Consider the following 16,520-nt stretch of genomic DNA (forward strand, 5'->3'; position numbering starts at 1 on the left):
CTTTAGGAAATGGGCTCCAAAAAGCTAGCTCATGCACCAGGGATAGAGCCTGGTCCCACTGCTAGTGGTCCCACAAACAGATCAAGCTACACAACTGCTGACTGCGTGCAGAGGGTCTAGTTTTGTCCCATACAAGCTCCCCAGCTGTGGGTCTAGAGTCCTTGAGCTCCCACCTGCTCTGGTCAGCTGTCTCTGTGGGTTTCCCCATCATGATCTTGCCCCCACCCCTGCTCATGTAATCCATCCTCCCTCTCTTCATCTGGGTTCCAGGAACTCAGCCTGGTGCTTGGCTGTGGGTTTCTGCAACATCAGTTGATGGATAAGGGATCTCTGGTGATAGTTGGGATAGTCACCAATCTGATTACAGGGGAAGGCCAGTTCAAGCACCCTTTCTACTTTTGTGTGGAGTTCTAGCTGGTAGGAGATATTATTTTCATACTTTACCACAAAGAAATAAATTAAAGTTGAAAGGTAAGTACTCCTTCCAACATAACTCAGAAAGTTCAAAGGGGAGACTTGCAGGAATGCCACGACTCAACCATTCTGAGTGTGGAGAGAGGCACAAGCCTAGACCCAGCTAAAAACATTCTGTTCCTTCCCCGTCTGAAAATATACTTCTGTAACTTCCATAGAAAATGGTGATTGTGAAGACATCAGAGGAAGGGACTATCAGTTTCTAAAATATCCTGTATTTTAATCTAAATTATCCAGAAATTATTTTCTAGAAACAATTTATATCATAACCTGATGGAGTCGTCTTTCCCCCACTATTAGTAGTTAATTTAAAATTAACCAGTAAAGTGTAAGCATGAAGACCTGAGTTTGAGTCCCCAGCACCCAAGTAAATACCAAGTGGGATGGTAAGGGCCTGAAACTCTGGAATTGCAGGTAGAAAATGAAGGAGATCCTTGGAGTTCACTGGCCAGGCAGCCTAGCCAGTTGATGAGCAATTTTGCCTTGTCTCACTGTAACAAGGTAGGAAGCAATAGGGGGAAGCCACCTGGAATGGACTTCTGACCTCCATAAACACACACAAAATTTAAAAGGCTTTGAAATCATGAAATTATCAATTTTATTTGATAATGTTAAATAATACTATTAAGATAAAAAAAACTGAGGTGAAAAGGCATTAGCACATCACTGCAGACCAGTAGAACGGACACTAACCAAGTTTAAACAATATAAGCCCATTCTTGTGGCAGATCACATGACTGTGTATCTTTACAGCCTGAGAGTAGGAAGGCCTTCTAACCTGGAACCTTAAATCCACTTAGTAATTTGTAATTCATTCAAAGTTTTATAAGTGCAAATTCTCATATAAATATAAGTCAAGATATACGGATCTACAAAACATTTAGGCTGTTTAATGACAAGCAAAAGCAAATTTAAAATTGTATTTCAGTACATATATAATGGAAAGCGTATATTAAAAGCTCCTAGAAATGAAAACTGAAAATTCAACTCCTGCACTAAGGCCCGGGAGGCAGGTAGGCTACATGTAGATCTTCACCTATCTCCAGATCCAATGCCCTAGACTTACTCCCAGCTCCAATAAGACCACCTGCTACATTAGCCCCTCCCTGTGTGCTGTGCCCTATCTCCAGTGGATCATACACATCTTCCCCATCAATCTTCCTTCCCCCAATTCATCACTTTATTCCAGCCCCCAACACCAGCAGGCATTCCCTCAGAACCCAGCAGCAAAATCTGCCAGCGAAGCAAGTAGACCAGCAAAGCAAGTCTTTAGATCTCTAAGACTTCAAAGTAGGCAGCCTTTAGATCATCACTCTCCCTTCTTTCCTCCAACTTCAATTCCCCCAGCTCTGTAGTAGACAACCTGAAAGGCCTCTTCTCATTCTCTGCCCCCTTCCCAGTGTACTAAGCAGATCCTGTTGGGTCACCTTGGTGTCCTGTGGTTCCTCTTAGCCATTCCCAGCCCATCCCCATTCCTCAATGTCAGGACTCAATACCTAGAAGCACGTTTTACCCAGTACCTACAGTTGGTCACACCTAGCAAGATCACAGTAGAGTTCCTATCAGGCAACGTTCAGCCAAAACATGATGCCATACCAAATGGATTTGACTAGAAAAGAAATGAAGAAATTCCCCTTGGTGTATAATAAATAAACCATCCAAAACTTACCCAAAGAGAAATGGAAGGACACAACATACTCAAAAATTCCTCAAGAGATCACTACAATTCTTAATCTAAGCACCAAACACATGGGCACCCATGTTGATAAAAGAAAACACCGCTACAGCTTAAATCACATATTGACCCCAGATTCTGAAGTGGGAGTCTTCTGTATGACATTGTCTCCAATAGACAGGTGATCTAGACAACAACTAAACATAATGCTGGAGCTAAATGACATAATAAGCCAAATGGACCTAGCAGATATTTATATTTATAGCAGATATTTATAGAACATTTCACCCAAACACAGAAAAATATACCTTCTTATGAAAACTTCATGGAACGTTCTCCAAAATTGACCACATACTCAGACAAAAATCAAGTCTCAAAAAATGAAAGAATTTGAAGTAACACCCTGCATCCTATAGGGACACTATGGATTAATGTTGGATGTCAACAATGACAGAAACAACAGAAAGCTTACAAATTCCTGGAAACTGAACAGTTCACTACTAAATGAAAAAATGGATCAAGACAACAAAGAGTGTCTAGAATTAAATGAAAATGAATATACAGTATTCCCAAACTTATGGAATACAATGAAAACAGTTCTACAAGGCAAGTTCATAGCATTAAATACCTCCCTGAAAATATTGGAGACATCTCATACAACTGATTTAACAACAACCTGAAAATTCTAGAACAAAAAGAAGGAATAATACACAAAAGTAGTAGATGACAAAAAGTAATCAAACTTCAGGAATGAAATTAATAAAATAGAAACAGGCAACAACAAAAACAGTAGAAAGAATCAATGAAATGAACTAATTCTTTGAAGACTCAATAAGATAGACAAACCCTTATTCAAATTAACTAAAGGGTGAGGATAGATTATCCAAATTAACAAAATTAGAGATTAAAAGCGAGAGATGCCAGCCAGGGGGTGGTGGCGACGCCTTTAATCCCGGCACTCAGGAGGCAGAGGCAGGTGGATCTCTGTGAGTTCGAGGCCAGCCTGGTCTACAAGAGCTAACTCCAGGACAGGCTCCAAAGCCACATTGAAACCCTGTCTCGAAAAATCAAAAAAAGGGGGAGAGATGCTGAATGCTAAGGAAAATACAGAGAATTATAAAGATACACTTTAGAAACCTGTATGCCACAAAATTTGAAAAAGAAAAACAAACAAATTGACACTTTTCTTGATACAGCACACTTAGCAAAGTTAATGGAAAATCAGATAAACAATTTAAACAGGTCTAAAATCCCTAGAGAAGTAGAAGCAGTCATTAAGTCTGCCAAACAAACAAACAAGAAAAGCTCAGGGCCAGATGGTTTTAGCATAAAACTCTACCAGACTTTTAAAGAAGAGATAATTGCTCAAATTATTCCACAAAACTAAAACAGAAGGAACTTTGCCCAATTCATTTTATTAGGCCGCAGTTACCCTGATACCCAACATAAAAACCTAAAAACAGCAAAAGAATTACAGACAAATTTCCCTTAAAACTGCAATGTAAAAATCTCAGTAAAATACTTTCAAATCATATTCAAGAACACAACAAAAAGATCACACACCATGATCAAGTCTGCTTCATCCCAGAGATTCAGGGATGATTCAACATATGTAAATTGATAAATGTAATTTATCACATAAATAAACTGAAAGAAAAAAGTGATCATTTTATTATATACAAAAAAGGCCTTTTACAAAATCCAATTCCACTTCATAATAAAAAATCTAGAGAGAATGAGGATGTAAGAAATATATCTAAACATAATTAAGGCACTTTATAGCAAGCCAATAGTCAACATCAACTTAAAAGGAAAAACACTCAAAGCATTTCTAAGAAAATCAGAAACAAGACAAGATTTTCCACTATCTACATATCTATTCAATATAGTACTTGAAGTCTTTGCTAGAGCAATTAAACAAATGAAGAAGATCAAAAGGATAAAAAATAGAAAGGAAGAAGTCAAAAGGGTTGTTATTTGCAGATAATATACATACCCTAAAAATTCCACCAGGGAACTCCTACAGCTGATAAACACTTAGCAGAGTAGATACATTAACTCACAAAATCAGTAGCTCTCCTATACATGAATGACAGACTGAGAAAGGGAAGCAACACCTTTCACAATAACCTCAAATAATATAAAATATATTGGGGAAACCCTAACAAACCCCCCTGGATTCAGAGGCTGGAACCAAAGGATCAAGTGAAGAAGAGAAGGAGGAAAGAGGGACATGAGGGAGGACTTAAAGGGAGAAAGTGCTAACATTAAACACAATTTGAGGGGTTGTATTGAAACCCAATAGAGTAGAAACTTCCTAAAATGCATGCGCATTTGAATGTGATCTAAATATATTTGCCAAAGAATGGCAGAGACTGAGACTTCCCTGTATATCTCTTGTCACCAAATAAAACTTCCCATACTGGGAATAGGTTACATCTAACTGAGCTGCTGGACAAATGCATCTCATGGGAACCCCAAACAACCCAGGCTATTGCCAAGGCTATAGACTGCTGTCCCCAAACTGACAGCAAGTATCTATTGCTGAAGACAACACCTGCATAACTCATTGAACATGGATAAGTAGAGCGAGTGCCTGTCCTTTATACTCTACCAAAGGGGAAATGCAGGCTCTTTGGTCTACAATGGTTTCTTTGGTGGCACGGAGCTTGTGGAAGTAACCAACCAATATCTGATTTGACTTAAGGCCCACTCCATGAGATGGAACCCATACTTGACATGACTTTAGAAGAACGTAAGACTAGATAGCCCAAGAATCAAGGGTCAAACCAAATGCTACAGTTCTATTGAAAAGAGTAGCAATAAAATGACTCCTAATGACGTTCTGCTCTGTTCATACATCAGTGCCTTCCTCAGTCATCATCAGGGAAGCTACACCCTGCTGCAGATAAGAGCAAATACAGCGATGCACAGCCAGATAATAAGCAGAATGAGAGACCTTGGACCACTTAGGTCTAAATTGGTATCACCACCAATTACTTCTCTTCAGGGTGCAGAGAACCCTAGGGAAGAGCTGGTAGAAAGGGGGTAAAAGCTAGGAGAGAAGACACCAAGGAAACAAGGCTGTCAAAATCAACAATATTGACATACTTACAAACTCTTGCAGTCTCTGTGGCAGCACATAGAGAGCCTGCACGAGTCTCTAACAAATGGGGTACTGGAACTGAAAGGTGAGGTAGACATATCCTCCATCCCTAATCCAGACATTATTGCTGGTTTAAACCACTTGCAAATGAAAATTTAGTTTTGCCAAGGGAGTCTTACTGAAGGATACAAACTCTCTTAAAGACAGGCCTCATGCCTAGCAGTAAATGGCCAACAGAAAATGAACTCAAGGGCATCTTTGGATGATCTTTGTCTTCTTGCTGTGTCAGCACTTTTCTAAAACTCTTTATCTTCATTTTTATTTTATTTATATTTTCTCTCTTTTTACCTTATAGGTCATTTGTATATATATTATGTCTTCCAGTTCACTGTTTTATTTCATTCCTGAGTGTGCCAATGAGTTGGTCTCTGAACATATATGTTTCTTGAGCATTCTCTTAGGCTCTTTTGCTTCTGTTTTTTTTTTTTAAATCCTATCCCAACATGTTTTTATTTTACCTTATTACACTATTTTTTTTTTTTTTGGTTTTTCGAGACAGGGTTTCCCTGTAGTTTCTAGAGCCTGTCCTGGAGCTAGCTCTTATAGACCAGGCTGGCCTCGAACTCAGAGATCCGCCTGCCTCTGCCTCCCGAGTGCTGGGATTAAAGGCGTGCACCACCACAGCCCGGCTACACTATATTTTTAAAAAAGATTATTATTATCCCTTGGAAGCCTGTTTGTTTTCTAATGACAGATGGGGGGTGTTTGGATGGAAAGGGAGGTGGGAAGGAACTGAGAGGAGAAAAAAGGGGAGTGTAATCGGGATATATTACATAAGGCAAAAACCTATTTTCACTAAAAAAAAAAGAAAGGAATTAAATTTTCTTTCAGTTTAGTTACTTATCTTTTACACACCAAAAGATGCTATTGTTTGTGGATTAAAAGGAAAACATCTCTTCAATAATAATAATAATAATAATAATAATAATAATAATAAGCAAAATCAGAATAAAAGGATATTATATAAAGTGTTAATCACTGCCAATATATTAAAGATCTAAAATATACAACAAAATTGTGTCACATTTGTAAGAAATAGTTTTTATATACATTATTAATGTATATAATAATGAGCCTTCAACTGGAAATGCATTGACTCTCCATAAAAGAATCATTTAGTCTAAAAAGATGCAAGCTTGTAGAGAAGATAACATATACAGAAAACCATTCATCATCACATTTTATTATAATTATAATAGTAGAAGACTAAAAATATACACACAAAATAAATCTACAATTATCAATAGGGGCCTATTTCAAATACTTCATATTTGAGTTAAATACATATTTGTGAATAAATCTTTCATATTTTAACTTTGTTCTCACATTTATACATCTCAGTTTTGTTACAAAAAGGAAGACAGCAAGCCTGCAACCACATGAAAATTTGAGAGCAAGACCCAAAAGGAGACACAAGAGGTTACCTAAGACTGTCAGAGGAGAATTCACATGAATTCCCTTGCCTTGAAAAGGATCCAGCAGAGCATTAAGTCAAAATGAGGGACGGGGCTTTGACTCGGGTCCCAAGCAATGATTACTGTTCAAGGGCATAGAACTCAAAGGAAGAGGATTGAGGTCATGGATTGGGAGAAAAAACAGATGGGACAATCAGTTGCCTCATATCCAAGTCTCCAGAAATAGTGACAGAGCAAGCAACAGAGATGTGTGCTTCACAGATTTCTGCAGAGAAATTGGCCTCTGACGATTTGGGAAGCAATGTCAGAAATCTGAGGAGGTTTGGCAGACGCTGATGAGAAAGCAAGGAAGCCAGTAAGTCCTCCATAAGCGTTTAACCGTCACGAGGTACATTTAATTTGATGGTGGCTTGTAGAACTGACAAGCTTTAGGTATTCCCCTAGGCACCTGCCATCCAACCACACAGGAGCTGTGCAGGAATGTGTCAGAACTTGGCTCTTAGTTGGTATGCAAATTAGATGAAGAGATGGAGAGGCAAAAGTCCCAGTGGCTAACAGTTCAGTACAGACCCAGGCTGACCTTTACATCAAGCGAGAAAGACTGAAATGTGCCATAAGTGAAAAATGCCATGAGACAAAATAATTGTCTTCCACTTATTGTTTCTAAGACGGAATTCCCATGAGATGGACTTCTCAGAGGAAAAAAAGGGGGCAGAGGAGAATGTCAAAGGTAAGCATCTCTTCTTGTATTGCATGCAGCCTGCAAAGTGTCAGCTCATTGCTGACATTTTCCCTAATTGGTCTCATGAACAGTACAAGTTACACATTATTTTCTTCCATCATGAAGATGAGAGAACATGAACTCGGAGTACCTTCAACAATCACGAAGGTATGATCACAAAGAGGAGGAGACCAAGTTTGATCGAATGATCTGATTCTGAAATTTTTGTTCCTTCAAGATACAAATGCCCACTGTCAGTGCTACCTTTCTGCAGAATCCACCTATGTCTTCTGGGATTTTATAGAAAGTGACAGAGGGAGGATCTTTGTGACATTCAAAAAGGAGGAGGATGCTCAGGAAGTCACAATAGCCATGGAACAGCATTGTCACAACACAGCCAATAGTGAAGAGGATTCCTGTATAGATGGCGGCCTGCAATACGAGATAGGAGCCAGGATATTCGGAGTCCATGATTTCTAATTGGCAATAATCATGTACCCCTCTTGACTTGAAAAGACACATTAGATTATATAGTACTCAGACTCTCTAGGTCTCAAGACCATTTTCTAAAAATATTCTTGGAAAGATTTCTCTAGATTAAAAGTCATTGGAGCTTTGCTTATTAAAGATGTATGTAGAAGAAAGAAGTTTAAAGAAAAATGCTCATCAAAGCAAAGCAATAATAACAGTATTGTTAAAAAGTCACACCAATGTTTTGAAGGTAGTTTACAATTCCTTCAGGTAGTCAGAATGTAATTTTCTCAGTAAATTCACATGTACCTGAGTATGACCATTTTTATAATATTTTTAATTGAGTAGGCACAGAAATAGTCTAAAATTAGTTGAAAGGGAAGTTATTTAATTTCTAGAAAGTAATCATATACACACAATTATTTTTGTATTTGCATTTTAAAATTCCTTACGTTTAAGAATTGAAAATTATGTCTTATAGCAGTTTATAAACACTCTATATAATATAGATGCATTGCTTGTATGCAGTATAAGTGCTTATTTTCTGTAGTATTTTCAGTTAATTGCACTTCATTAAAAGAATGTAACAAATTCATGAAGTACAGAATACATAAGCAACATTTTCAAGATTGTATTCTAGTAGAAAGCTAAAAAAGTTGACTCACAATGTTGAGACAAACTCAAATTTCATCTACTTTTCCTAAAATTTATTTTTATATTGTATTGACTCTAGGTAATCTAGTTAAGTTATTAAATTTAGAATTGTACATAGAGCGACAATACACATGGATGAGAAAGCATCTTGGTAAGGGGATGCAGAGTCCTTTGAGTATATACCCAGGACTGTAATAGCTGTACTATAGCCCACCTAGATACACAGCACTTAATGAATGGGTAATGAAGATGTAATACATAAACACAAGAGAATTTTTTCAGAAAAAAAGAAATTATAAAGCTTTTAGGTAAATAGATGAAATTGGTGGAAATAATTTTGATGAAGTAACCCAGGCATAGTAAAGCAAACATCATCTGTTTGTTCTCTGTCTTATGTGGACCCTTGATTTTAATCTCTAAGTTTAAATGACCATCATAGAGTTCCTGTAGAGGCCAGAAATATAGAAAGAGATCATTAGGAGGCTGCCTTAAGGGAGGGATATAGTGGAATATAGGTAATTATCAAAGTATAGGAATAGTTGAGATGGACAGTTTAACAATGGAGATGGTGGGAAGAGAACGTGGAGAAGATATCTAAAAAGGATGGTGTATTTAAAACCCCATATGGAAACCTACTGTTTCATGACCAACACACACACACACACACACACACACACACACACACCAGCCTCTCCAGCACTTAGGGAACATTGCATAAGAGGGAGAAAGAATGTAAGAACCAGAAGATTTGCAAAAGGGAGAGACATTTTGTGAACAATGCATAGCCATAACTATATCATGAACTTTTCATATCTGAGAACGACAATACTGAGTCTGTATGAGAACAGGTCCGTAAGCATCCGTACATGGAGGAAGAAGTTCTCAGGGGCTCTATCCATCACTGGTAAACTAATGTCTTCTGGTTGATTCAGGAAAGAGGTTATCACTGTCTTCGGTGCTGTACCCATTGGTGGTCCCATTAGGCTCCAATACATAGTCCTAATTCAGAGGGCATACCTAATATAATCACCACACAAAACACACTCTCTTCAAAGTATTTCTATATGTATTATCTGAGTTAATATCCAGAGAAAGGACATCATGCATCACTTTACTTATTATGACCAAGCTTATTCTTGAATATCAGGATGATATTTTTGGTGGCTCATACTCTACTGAGACAGGAAAATTAGGTCACAAAGTTCTCTATTAAATTAAGGCTACTCTATCTTGTTTTAGTTTCCTGTTTATGCTCTTGGAGCCATGTATAGTACACGTAGTCTAATTCCTGCAAGGAGGAATTTGCCTTTCTGCCAAATTCTCAGTTTTGAATACAAACATACCCAATGTTTGAGTTATTATATGCTTAATCATATAAAAATTAAATATCCAGTCACAAATGGACCAATGAAAGTAGAAAACAATTGTGTCCACCCTGAGCTGATAGGTTGTATTTTAATTAACTTGGAAATTTTCCATTTACATTTTGCTTTTTGTTTCTATTGTGACAATTACTAGTTCTTCACCTTATCTCAGTTATCTCTTGATTCTTTTTGTGCTATGGGAGAAAAGTGATTCTGGAAGGAAAAATGTAAGACTTGAGTTAATGGTTTCAGCCCCATATCTCCTAAGCCATTTTGACATCTTACTGTTAAAATACAGTGGATTTTTAAATTGATATTTCATATCACTTTGAATTTTGTGAATATGGTTATATAAATGCCCTCAGGTGAATATAACAGTTATATATGATAGTGGTCTATAAGCCCAAAACTAGACATTCCTAATTAACAGTGGTTGTAATTAATTTTGAATCTTGTGAGCTCTTACTTGGGATGATGCTGAGCTGAACATCAAGTGTTATGATAAACAGCTTCCGACATGGCCTACTCTAGTTCAGATGTAGTAACTGCTTCAAATTCACATTAAGCATAGTATAAAAAAATACAGGAAAGCAGCCATTACAAAGATTATAGTGAAAGCCAGCATTGAAATGCTGACTGACATTTACTCCAGTCTTATTACCCTTAATCTAAGCAATTATGAGGAGGTCAGAACAATAAGAGGAAAGTGAGCTGCAATCAGATATTCTGGCTATTGTAACAACAGATCTGAGGCAGTGTTTAGAAATTTGTTATAGATGCATTAAATAACTACATAGACTGGCAAAGAATCACTTCAACTATGCATAAAAATACAGGTTAGATTTTTCTATAGGCAGAGTTTCAGCAATATTAGGAACATTAAATTATCTTCTCCGTGGGTATGTCAAAAAGTCTTGCAAGTGCTAAGTCTATAGCTAATGGGCATATAAAGTTGAAAGAGGCCATATTTTAGCCATATATATCTTATTAACTAAATTGTTTTGTATTATATAATTTAACTCTCAAGACACTGAAACTATAAAAATTATGACATTAGAATGATGCTGTGGTCCTAGGACAATAAGAAACACAAGCTTAATGACACATATGGTCAGTATGAACACCTTGGCTTAAACTAAAACTCAGCAAGTTAATCAGTACAAAACTTGCCCAAAGTGATTTTGTTTGAACACACTGAAAGTTTGCACTTTAAAAGCATTGTTTGGCTACATTAATTGATCATTTCATGCAAAAGAGTTTATTATGTGAATATAATTACTTTCTAAATTTCCATATCATGGAGATGGACAAAATTAGATTTGCTAATTAAATCTAAATGATTTAGTATTATTTATTTATTTAATGCAACAATAAGTATTTGTGGTTCTTTTTTCAAAGAATTCCTATCTCAAGACATTACCATTAGAAGGAGTTACTTGAAGGACACATATATCAGCTAGAAAAAAAAATTAAACCTCTCAGAATGATACAGCATGTGATTTGTTCTGTTTGAAATTATATTTACTCATGAATAAATTACAAACAATTTCATTAGGAGGGCTTTTGAGAGTCTGGTTTTTAGATTGATTATTTTAATAGTCTTGTCATGTATTATAAAGTTGTTTGTTACAATGCTTATGGAATTTGAACTGTAAGATTGAACTAAATTCATTCCAAGCCTGACAACATTATTTAATTAGATGAGACCTTGCCAATGGATTGCTTAGGATGTCAGAATCAGATAGAATGCTGCAGGAAATATTCATTTAAACTAAATATAAAAACCTTCCATGAAGAATATACATCGTCGGGAGATTTCAACCGAATTCAGTCAACTTCTTTGCTTAAGTTTCATTCGGTGTCATAGCAGCATAAAATTCAGTTGCTTTGCCTGTGAGAAGATTAACAGAATCACAGGATAGAGCCTTCTGTGGCAGAGGAAGATGTTTTCCTAGGATAAGAAGCCTTAATGTTCCAATCCTGCTGTTGATGCTGCTATCGATTACAAGAGCTTATTGGTCAAAAAAAAAGCCTGATGGTCTGGAGAAAAAAGACAAGCCCAGCAAAGACAGCCATCAACTGGACCTAACTGACCAGAGATACATTCTGTTGCTGTGCAGCATCAATTCAGTTATTCACAATCCTCGAGCTCCAGCGATTATTTATAAACAGAGCAAGTGAGGAGCCAAAAACTTCAATAAAGATATTGTTCATCTAGTTCCTATGGTAAAAATGTGGGCAGATGAACTGGCATCTTTAAAGGTCAGAAGAGGTTGTCAGAGCCTCTGGAACTGGAGTTATGGTGGTTTTGAACCATCATGTGGATACTGGGAACTTAACCTGGGTCTTCTGAAGACCAACAAGGATTCTTCCTGCTAAGCCAACTCTCCTGCCATGGGTGTGGGAGTTCCTCTTGGAAGATGGATAGATTCTGAAATTTGACAGTGGTGGTACTTTGCACCACTGTGAAAAGATGAGAACCATCAAATTGTGCTAATAAAGGATTTGTATAAGTCCTTAAAAATACTATCTGCAGCACTGGTACCTTGGCATAATTTAAAGAAACTGGGTAAAAATGGAGGTGTCAAAGTAGAAGGTCTGTTGTTTATGGTAGATACCATGTTGGAAGAGGTTGAGAACAAGAAGGAGAGCCACACCCTGCCAAACTTTGGAAGCTATTGTTTCTCACTTCCAAAAGCTACTTGATGTTCACTCTTTAAAGGGAGTCTATTCCAAGATGAATAAAGGGTATACCAGGCTTGGGGAAAAGAACAATGTGGTCAGAGACCTTCGGGAGCTCTTAGAACTAGACAGTCCATCCTCGTTGTGTGTTGTGGTCAGCACAGTTGGAAAACTGTTTAAGATGGTTAATGAGGATGTGAATGAACACGTTAAACAGGTCTTAGGAACTGAAGACCTACAAAGCATTATCAACAAATTGGAAGAACATGAGGAATTTTTTCCAGCATTTCAAGCTTTTACTAATGATCTTCTTGAAATCTTAGAAATTGATGAGTAGAATGCCATTGTACGTGCAGAAAAGAAATTACAAATACTTTCATACTCAAATCAAAGAAGAAAAAGAAGAACAAGAAGAAGAAGAAGAAGCTTTAGTGTAAAGAGATGAAGAATACAGAGACCCAAGATCAATTTCAGTCTTAAATTCCCCTAAATAACTTAACTTCTGGAAAGTCTGCATTTCTAGAGGTAGAAGTAGTTAAAAGTCAAAAAGATTCTAAGAAAAGGTATTGGAAATGAATAACTGTACACTGAACTATAGTGGAGGCAAAGCCCTAGCTCCAATAGAGTAGTTAGCTGCTCTGCTGATAAATTTTTAAGAATGGAAATGCTTATATGCTAGTATCCATGCTAATGTAGTCCACTGCGATGAGAAGTTGTTAGTCTTATCCTAACATCCTTTCTTTAATAAAATAAATGATTAGAACTCAGAATCTACCTCCTATGAGAGATGGTGATATTCTCAAGCCTTCCCCAAAACCAAGCTGTGGCTACATTGTTGAATTCACAACAGAACAGCAGACTAGCAACAACTTCCTCCACTCTGTAAAATGAAACCGACTTTCCAAGTGGTAAGATCCTCACCAGTTTTCATGGGTGAGAGCTGACTCTGCAATAACAAACACACTGTACTTGAAGACAGGAGATCCTGTAGGAAGGAAGTGCCTCCCTAACATTGCTGAGAGCAGGTCTACCTCATCCACTGTAATGGGCTTCATTATTAAATGAAATTTCCATAAAAATCAGTTCTACTATATTGGTATAACACTAACACAGCAAATATGACTTATATTTAACATGAAACCATCTAAGCATCTTTATGCCATGCCAAGTCTAAAATTCTCAAACAAATGATAATTCGTCTACTCTAGGGCATGACTCCAGATAGCGTTAGAAGGTAAATTGATATTGTGTAGGTGACTGATATTTTTTTTCTGCAAAAACTTGCCAGGTTTTTTTTGTCAGTCTCACACCATCGAAAGAACTTCATATATTTGAGGAAAACAGTTGCATTGCTCAGCCAGAAACTAAATGCCAATTCTTTCAACCTTTCTGAGGCAGACAGACTTTTCAGCCCTTTAATCATCGTGTCTCTGTCATTCTTGTCTGGATGGTGTGCAGTTTCTCGGCATTTCTTTAGACTATAATGATCACATGTGAACGTTAACTCCACAGAAGTGTTCAGTCTCTACACAAAGCACTCAAGCATCTTGAATCTAAAAGCTTGGTCAAGTTAGCTACTTGTAACCCCAGAGTCAACATAGAATTTCCCTCCTAGTCTATGAAAACATTTCCATTCTTTGTCTAATTATTCTGGGCTATGGTAAAACCAACTTTACTATTAGTGTGTTGCTCACTGCTTTGTCTTCCAATTCTGAATTTTACTATGTTCATGTAACTATACTATTTTTATAACTATTTATATATATGATACTTGGATCTTAATTCATGGTACTGAAGAGCAGTTTGGCAATAAAATTTCAAAGTAAATAGGAAAATATTCATTGATCCTGGTTGATTCAGTCATATCATTAACATCTGATCTTGAACATCTATACAGTGGAGAGGTGCAATAAAATCTGCTCTCATCAAATGACTTCTATTTTTCTCACCTGATAATTAGATTTTGTCTTAGTCTAGTTACTCTGCACTAATTTCTTTGGTTATGAACCACTTGAAACTGGATGGTCTCTAAACAAAGAAGTAAATATCCAGCTCACATGCTTTGGAAGCAGAGTTGAGTGGAGAGGCACATCTGACAAGTATCTCCTGCTGAGTTATAAATGAGAGATGCCATCACGTGACAGGAATATCTGTGAATGAGATGATCAGAAGCCTTCAGAAGACATAAAACGTGGGAAAATAAATTGCCTGATTAGAGCAGCAACGAATTCATTCCTCTAAGATCAAGTGCTCACTTACATTCTACATGACAGAACACCAGTCTTTTCATTAGGGGTTAGCCTCTGTGGCACACAGACATCTTTCTAGGCCAACACTCCTATTGATGAATCAGGAAACCAAGTATCGATATGTGTTCCAGTTCAGACACACCATATTCAACCAAAGAATCTTTTTTTTCTCTAATGAATTGTTTTGATGTTATAAAAAATTTAATAGGAATTGTTTTGTATAGAAATTTCCCCTATAAAATAATATAAATTATTAACAAATAATTTTATAAACACATCTGTTTCACAAAGCAATGTATTATTTTTTTTTCTATTACAATTTTTCATTTATTTTTCCATGCCAAACAGTTTGCCCTCCCTCCTCTCCTCCCATTTCCTCCCTCTTCCTCTTCCTAACTCCGTCCACTCCTCTACTGTTTCTGTTCAGAAAAGGACAGGCCTTACATGGTTGTCAATAAAGCATGACATATCAAGTTGAGGTAGGACTAAGATTCTCCTCTTGTATTAAGGCTGGATCAGGCAACTAAGTATGGAGAACAGGTTCCAAAAAGTCAATCCAACCATTAGTATCCAGTTCTGTTCTAACTCCTAGAAGCTCCACAAACATACCAAGCTACAGAGACTGTCAACCCACATGCTGTGGGCCTAAAAAAGTTGCAGGCAGGCTCTCTAGCTGTAGGTCCAGAATCTGTGAGCTCCTATGAACCCAGGTTAGTTGCTTCTGTGGGTTCTTTTGTAATAACCTTGACCATCCACCAGTGGCTCATACAGTCCTTCTTCCTCTCTTCAACAGGATTCCTTGAGCTTGGTTCATTGCATTGCTGTGGATCTCTACACCTGCCTTTCATCAGTTACTAGACAAAAGCTCCCTGCTGACAATTAGGGGAGTCACCATTCTGATTACAGGAGATGACCAGTTCAGGCACTATTTCCACTATTGCTAGGAGCCTTAGCTGAATCATCCTTGTGGATTTTTGGGAGAGAATTTCAGGTGTTGAATGATAGAGGAAATAGATTCATGGATCAAAGAAAATGTCAAGTCCCAAAAAAATCCCAGCATAAAACATGCAGGAAATTTTGAACACTATGAAAAGATCAAATCTTAGAATAATAGAAATAGAAGGAAAAGAACTCCAGCTCAAAGGCACAGAAAATATATTCAACAAAATCATGGAAGAAAATTTTTCCAGCCTAAAGAAGGACATACCTATAAAAGTACAAGAAGCTTACAGAGCACCAAATACACTGGTCAAAAAAAACGTCTTTTTGCTACATAATAATCAAAACATTAAATGCACAGAATAAAGAAAGAACATTAAGAACTGCAAAAGAAAAAGGCAAAGTAACATATAAAGGCAGACCTATCAGAATTATACCCGACTTTTCAATAGAAACTCTAAAAGCCAAAAGATCCTAGACAGACATTTTACAGACACTAGGGAACCATGGACATCAGTTCAGACTACTATACCCAGCAAAACTTTCAACCATAGACTCTTAGAAAAGAAACTAAGGTACAAATCAAGGCTGGCAAACACACAGCACAATGCCAGATTGTCTTCTCATCGATGGTGTGTATCATCACCCTAATGGTTGCCAGTAGTTGTCATGTCTTAGAAGAGGTCAAACGGTACATATCAGTTTAACCA

At 37.1% G+C, this 16,520-nt stretch overlaps 1 pseudogene; it reads left to right on the forward strand.

Annotated features, from left to right (window-relative positions):
• Positions 1 to 7,414: 7,414 nt before the first annotated feature.
• LOC119803269 lies at positions 7,415 to 13,067 on the forward strand (annotated as a pseudogene).
• Positions 13,068 to 16,520: the final 3,453 nt, after the last annotated feature.

The sequence above is a fragment of the Arvicola amphibius genome, chromosome 17, assembly GCF_903992535.2.
Source record: "Arvicola amphibius chromosome 17, mArvAmp1.2, whole genome shotgun sequence".
Taxonomy (NCBI): Eukaryota; Metazoa; Chordata; class Mammalia; order Rodentia; family Cricetidae; genus Arvicola; species Arvicola amphibius.